Raw genomic sequence first — 6,468 nt, forward strand, 5'->3', positions numbered from 1 at the left:
ACATTTAAACCCTTTTGGTTAATGTCAGATTCATAAATAGAAATGACTATGCAAATCTTCACAATCTCCCTAACAAGGAAATATCTGTTTTATTAAAAACTCCTATTTTACAAATAAGGAAATCAGTTCCAGAATCAAGTACCCCATTTTTTGTCTGGCTCAAAAGCCAATGATTTTTTTTCTTTTTGTGTGCTAGAGATTGAACAAGGACCGTGTGTATGCCAGGTAACTTCCCTGTCACTGAGTAATATCCCCAGACCCTAGGGTTTTGGTTTTTTGAAATGGGGTTTTGCATATCCCAGGGTGCCTCAAACTCACTACATAGCCAAGAATCACCTTGGGCTTCTGATTCTCCTACCTCTGCCCGCTAAGGTCTAGCATGCACAACCACATCTGGTTTAGACAGTGCTGAGGTTCAACCCTGGACCTCAACGCTGAAGCCTCTGCATTGGAAACACTCTACCAACTGAATTATATCCTTAGGTTTTTTGTTTGTTTGTTTTTTAGACAATGCCTCTCAATGTAGCCTCAGCTGGCCTCCCACTTGCTGAGTAGTCCAGAATGGCTGATCTTAGGCCCACTTCAGACCTATCTCAAGATTCTCCTGCCTCTACCTCCCAAGTGCTGGTATTTCAGGCATTCTCTGCTGTATCTGGCCCAATGATCAAACTTCTGATCACTGTCTTGGATTGCTCACTGCAAGCCCAATGGCACCAATATCAGAAATATAAACACTGGAAGAATCAAGATATTTTTGCCCTTCCTGTGCTGCTGCTGGGCCCCTACAGACTTGAGTGACATGTACTGCCACCTGGAGCCAGTGTGTCATACAGGCCTGAGCTGAGGTGAGGACCATGTCTGGGTGCTTGGCTCTTCCACAACCAGGGTCTGCTCTGATGTCCAAGGTTCCTGTTGCCATCAAAGGCCATATGGATGCCCAGAATCTGGGCCCAAGGCTGGGGCCATGTGGGAGTTCAAGGGTCATGCTACCATTGGGTCCATGCCAAACTAAATGACCTACTGCCAACTGTGGCCATGGTGACATGGTGTAGCTGGAGAGCTTCTCTTCAGGTGTCATCAAACCCCCGCGGTCCCACAACCCATGTATAAAATAATCATACAAACACATATTATTTAAACTGCTTGGCCATTAGCTCAGGCCTACCATTGTCTAGCTCTTACTCTTATATTTAGCTCATTTCTATTAATCTATATTTTGCCATGTGGCTCATGGCTTACCAGTACCTTACATCTTGTCATGGCGGCAGCTGGCAGTATCCCTCCTCCATCTTCCTGTTCCCAGCCTTCTCCTCTTCCTTGTCCCACCTACCCTATCCTTCCTGCCTGGCTACTGGCCAATCAGTACTTTATTTATTTTAACCAATCAGAGCAACACATTTGACATACAGAACATCCCACAGCAACATGGGACCGGGCTGCTGCAAAGGACCATATGTGGGTCCATGGTCTAACCACGTCTGGAATCTATGTTGATGTCCATGGCCTGTAGCACCACTAAGGACCATGCAGACCTCAGGGGCCTTGGTTGCTACCTGGGGCCAGGTTACTGTCCAAGGGTTGATTGGTCCCAGGGTCATGAGAGTGTGAGAGCTGATCCCTCCCCACCAGCTGCAGCACTCAGGAGACTGGGCCCTCAACCTAGCCCAGGCAGCAGAGTTGAGTTGACCCCCTTGACAGGATTACAGAGGGTCCATACAATCTCAAGTGGGAGATCTGGCCCCACCCTTTATCTGACATATGGTGGAGTGGGAAAGAGAGAGATGACCTCTCCCATCCCTTCCCCCCTTGCTACCAGGGTGGCAAGTGTGGTGGGTGGGCAAGCTGGCCCTGAAGTCATGAGAGTGGGAGAATTGGCACTGCCCCCTACTGGCAGTAGCACTGGGGAGAGCAGGCCCTGCACCTCACCTGGACAGCACAATAGAGCTGACACTGTTGTCAGGGGCGCAGGTGAGCTGGGGGGGGTGGGCATGAGAGGAGGAGGGCTGACCCCCTACCCACTTGTCTGCCATATGGTGGCATGGGTGAGGGAAAAAAACCCTCCCCCTCCTTGCCCTTTGTCACCTGTAGCAGGTGAGAGAGTTGGCCCCGAGGCCACAAGATAGCAGGTCCTGTCCCTCACCAAGAGCAGCAGTCCAGAAATCACAGCAGCCCTGCACCTTACCTGGGCAAACCAGAAGAGCTGGCCCGTGGTGTGGGTGTCAGTGAACCGATCAGAGGGTGTGAGAGCAGGAGAGGTGGCCCTCTCTTTGCTGTCTGCTACATTGGGTGAGAGAGCTTGCCCAGGTGGTGATGATGAGGGAAATCTGGCAAGCTGACGAACCCAGTTACCACACAGGCCCAGAACCAGGGCAATGAGTTAGTTCACCTCAACACCCACGTCATCTATGAACTGCTGGAGAGTGTAAGGGGGCCGGACCTGCAGATCCAGAACTACAGGATCTCCACAACACAAAGCAACATTAGGATGTCCAAGAGGAGACCCAGTGAGGGCCCAATATCGAGTGTGTAGCAGAAGCCAGAGGCCTCAAACCAGACCAATGATTCACTACTTACAAGTAAAGATGTGTGGACTAAAGGGTAAACCATGTGACTCACTGGGCCACACTGCAGCTTCCACAATGAGATTTTGTTTTGTTTTGGTTTGGTTTGGTTTCTTGGTTTCACTTTTAAATTTTTTAAATTTTGTTTTGGGGGGAGTTGCAAGGGTAGACAGTGAAAACGAGGGGATGGGAGATGAGTGGGATCGGATGCATGATGTGAAATCCACAAAGATCAATAATTTAAAAAAAAAAAGAAGTTGCCCTTCATCGGGGCTAGCCTGTCACCTCACATTATTCACTGTAAGGAAAGAGAACATTGAAAATTATCCTTCATCAACAAATAGTTGTGAGATAATGATGAAATAAATCATGTATTCCCTCCAGCTTAGTGTTATAGACAGTACAGTCTTCTTACAGGGGGCAGGCAACATGCTAATCAGAAATACACAATGGCCCCTAACTTTAACATGTTTCAATCTAGCTAAGGAGGCCAGAGGCCAATGATATCATGTGAACAATTTGACAGAGCTTTCCCATTAAGAATTGGGGGTGCTGATAGTGTACACTCAGCAAGTTGAACAAAGCAGGCAGTTAAGACTCCACACATCATTAAGTGAATAATAGTAATAATAATGAATTTGTTGATTCCGACTTAAGCTAATGTACTTTGGGAGTAAAATGCTCCAAGAAGTGTATTTTTAGAATCTGAAAACAAAGGCTATTTTTGTTGTACATGAGGTCATTTCCTGCATCTATTCCCAAAACTTACATGTAGAAATTCTAAAGGATTAAAACATGATATAGACTTGTCCAAGGAAAAGCAACTATAGCCATCTTTTCTTCATCCTCCCTATAATCACAGATTTAGCCAAGGAAGACTTCATTTTTCTCCAACTTGATGGAAGTTGAGCTGTCATGATGAAAGGAGAGTGTCCTGGTTGGGCATTATTTTTATTTATGTAGTATTTGTTTATTTTTTGTCAACTTGACACAAGCTTAGTCACCTGGGAAGAGGAATTAGATTGCCTGTAGGCAAGTTGGTGGGGTATTGCATTTTCTTGATTGTTGATTGATGTGGGAGGGCCTAGCTCCCTGTGGGTGGTGTTGCCCATGAGCTGGTAGTCCTGGGTAGTATAAGAAAGCAACTAAGCAAGCCTTGGAGAGCAAGTCAGTAAGTAGTATCTCTTCATGGTTCCTTCTTCAGTTCCTGCCTCCTGGCTCCTGCCTTGAGTTCCTGTCCTGGATTCCCTCAGCACAAGCCGAAATAAACCCCTTTCTCCCAGAGTTGCTGTTGGCCATGATGTTTGTCATGTCAATAGAAACCTAAGCAGGACAGAGGGACACTGAGAGGGTTGCAGCCAGCTGGAGGCACGGTTATCATGACTCTGATCCTGCGGTGACTCCTTTTTCTTACCCTTGCCTGCTGTGATATTTTATTTGTGCGCCCCAATACAGTTTATCTGGAGATCAGAGGAAAAAGCCAGCTACTATATTAAACATAGAGGTCAGGCAGTGATAGCACACGCCTTTAATCCTATCACTCAGGAGGCAGAGATCCATCTGGATCTCTGTGAGTTCAAGGCCACACTGGGAACAGAGCCCAGCATGGTGGCACACACCCTTTAATCCCAGCACTTGAAAATCTCATGTCTTTGCTTCGGAAGGACATACACCTTTAATCCAGGAAGTAATAAGGCAAGACACAGAAAGGTATATAAGGCCTGAAGAAACAGGAACTCACACTCTTGAGACTGAGGGTTTCAGTCAGAGGATTTGTGGAGTTGGTGAGGTAATAGCTGGGGTCTCTGGCTTGTTCTGTTTTTCTGATCTTTCAGTTTTCACCACAATATCTGGCTCCTGGTTTGTTGTTGTTGTTGTTGTTGTTGTTAATTAGGCTGTTTAGCAATTCATGTTACATTTGCTATTTTGTATTAGCTTTCTGCTACTGTGACAAAGTACCAAGAAAATCAACCCAAAAGAGGAATCATTTATTGGGCTCATGGTTTCAGAGGTTAGGGTTCATGGCCACCTGGATCTGTTGTTTCTGGGCCCACGGTGAGATAGGCCTTCACAGTGGAAGCAGAGATGCATGCCTGATGGCGGCCAGGAAGAAGAGAGAGAAGGGTGAGGGTCCATGGCACATCCCTCAGTGGCCTACTTCCTCCATTTAGGCCCCACCACTACACCTCGTGTTAAACTATGAATTTGCTGGTGGACTAATCCATTCTTGAGGTTGGCAGGTGAAGAGGTGGGTAATCCAGTCACAGCAGAGGCCTCACCTCTGGAAGCCCCTACACAGGACTGAGCCTTCAACCAATGAGCCTCTGGGGAACAATTCATAGTCAACAAATAATGTCTTTGTTCTGCTCTCAGAATAAAAGCTGCTTTTAAAAAGACTTTTATATTTGTTTATAGTGTGTTTGTGTATGTGTAGTAGGTATGTGCCACAGTGCATGTGTGGGGTCCAAAGGGCAACTTGAAGGAACTGGTTCTCTCCTTTAATAGTGTGGGCTCTGGAGATCAACCTCAGGTTATCAGTCTTGGCAGCAAACATCTTTACCCACTGAGCCATCTTGCTAGCTCTCTATGCTGCTCTTTTTAATATAGTTTATGACTTCTTCTGACATCAAAAGCCTCAGAGCCTGGACCTCAATACTGGAGAGAGATGCACTTGTATTTATGCACCACTCTGGAAGCTTCTTGTATCATCTCTTGCATTGCGTTTTAGTTTTTAGTATTCCTGGTCACCCATTTTTCCAACCTGATTCTCCGCAGAAGTCAACTTCCCTTCAAAGAGAGAAATTAAAGATTCATTCATTTATTTAAAAGCTAGAGCATATACTGTTACTACCCAGCCTGTAAGTAAAAAGACATGCAATACAGGGTCTTTTTCCTTAAGAGATTTGGTGCCAGGTAGAGGCCAGGAATAAAAGATATACAAAGGCCGTATGACTTTATCACATCAAGAATAGAGGAAGAGACTTTCTTCTATGACCGCTGAGCACTTGTAAATACTATTGGATCAATATTTTAAACCAAATAAATACATTTTGAATGCCTCCTCATCAAATCCTTGCAGATGAGTAGCAAAATATCTTCTTCCTCCTCCTCTTCTCGGTCCTCCTGTTCTCCTCTACCTCTTTCTTTTCTTCCTCCTCTTCCTCCTACTTCTAAGACAAGGTCTTGCCATGTATCCCAGGATAGCTTCAAACTTACCACACCCCCACCTCAGCCTTTGGAATGCTGGGGTGACAGTCATGCATTTCCGTGTCCAGTTGAGATGTCCATGTTCTTTAGGAGCCTGAGGGTTGGCAGTGTGGTTGGAGGTTTGTTGGTACATTCACTCAAGCCCTGGGTGTACTGGTGATTGGCAGAGTTCTTTTTTTTTTTTTAAGTTAAAATACAATTACATCATTTCCTTTTCTCTTTCCTCCCTTCAGTCCTGATGTTGTATACCTTTTTCCCCCTCTCTAAACTATGGCCTCTTTTTATTTAGTTGATACACACACTGTCTTAGTTAGGGTTTCTATTGCTGTGAAGAGACACCATGACCACAGCAACTCTTATAAAGGGAAACATTTAATTGTGGTAGCTCACTTATAGTTCAGAGGTTTGGTCCATTATCATCATGGTGGGACATGGTGGGGTGTAGGCAGACATGGTACTGGAGAAATAGCTGAGAGTCCTACATCTTGCAGGAACAGGAAGTGGTCTCCAACACTGAGTGGTATCTTGAACATATATGAGACTTCAAAACCCACCTCCACAGTGACGTACTTCCTCCAACAAGGCCACACCTACTCCAACAAGGCTAATAGTGCCACTCCCTTTGGGGCCATTTTCTTTCAAACACACACACACACACACACACACACACACACACACACACACACACAGAGAGAGAGAG

This window comes from Onychomys torridus, chromosome 5 (genome assembly GCF_903995425.1).
Source record: "Onychomys torridus chromosome 5, mOncTor1.1, whole genome shotgun sequence".
In the NCBI taxonomy this organism is placed as follows: Eukaryota; Metazoa; Chordata; class Mammalia; order Rodentia; family Cricetidae; genus Onychomys; species Onychomys torridus.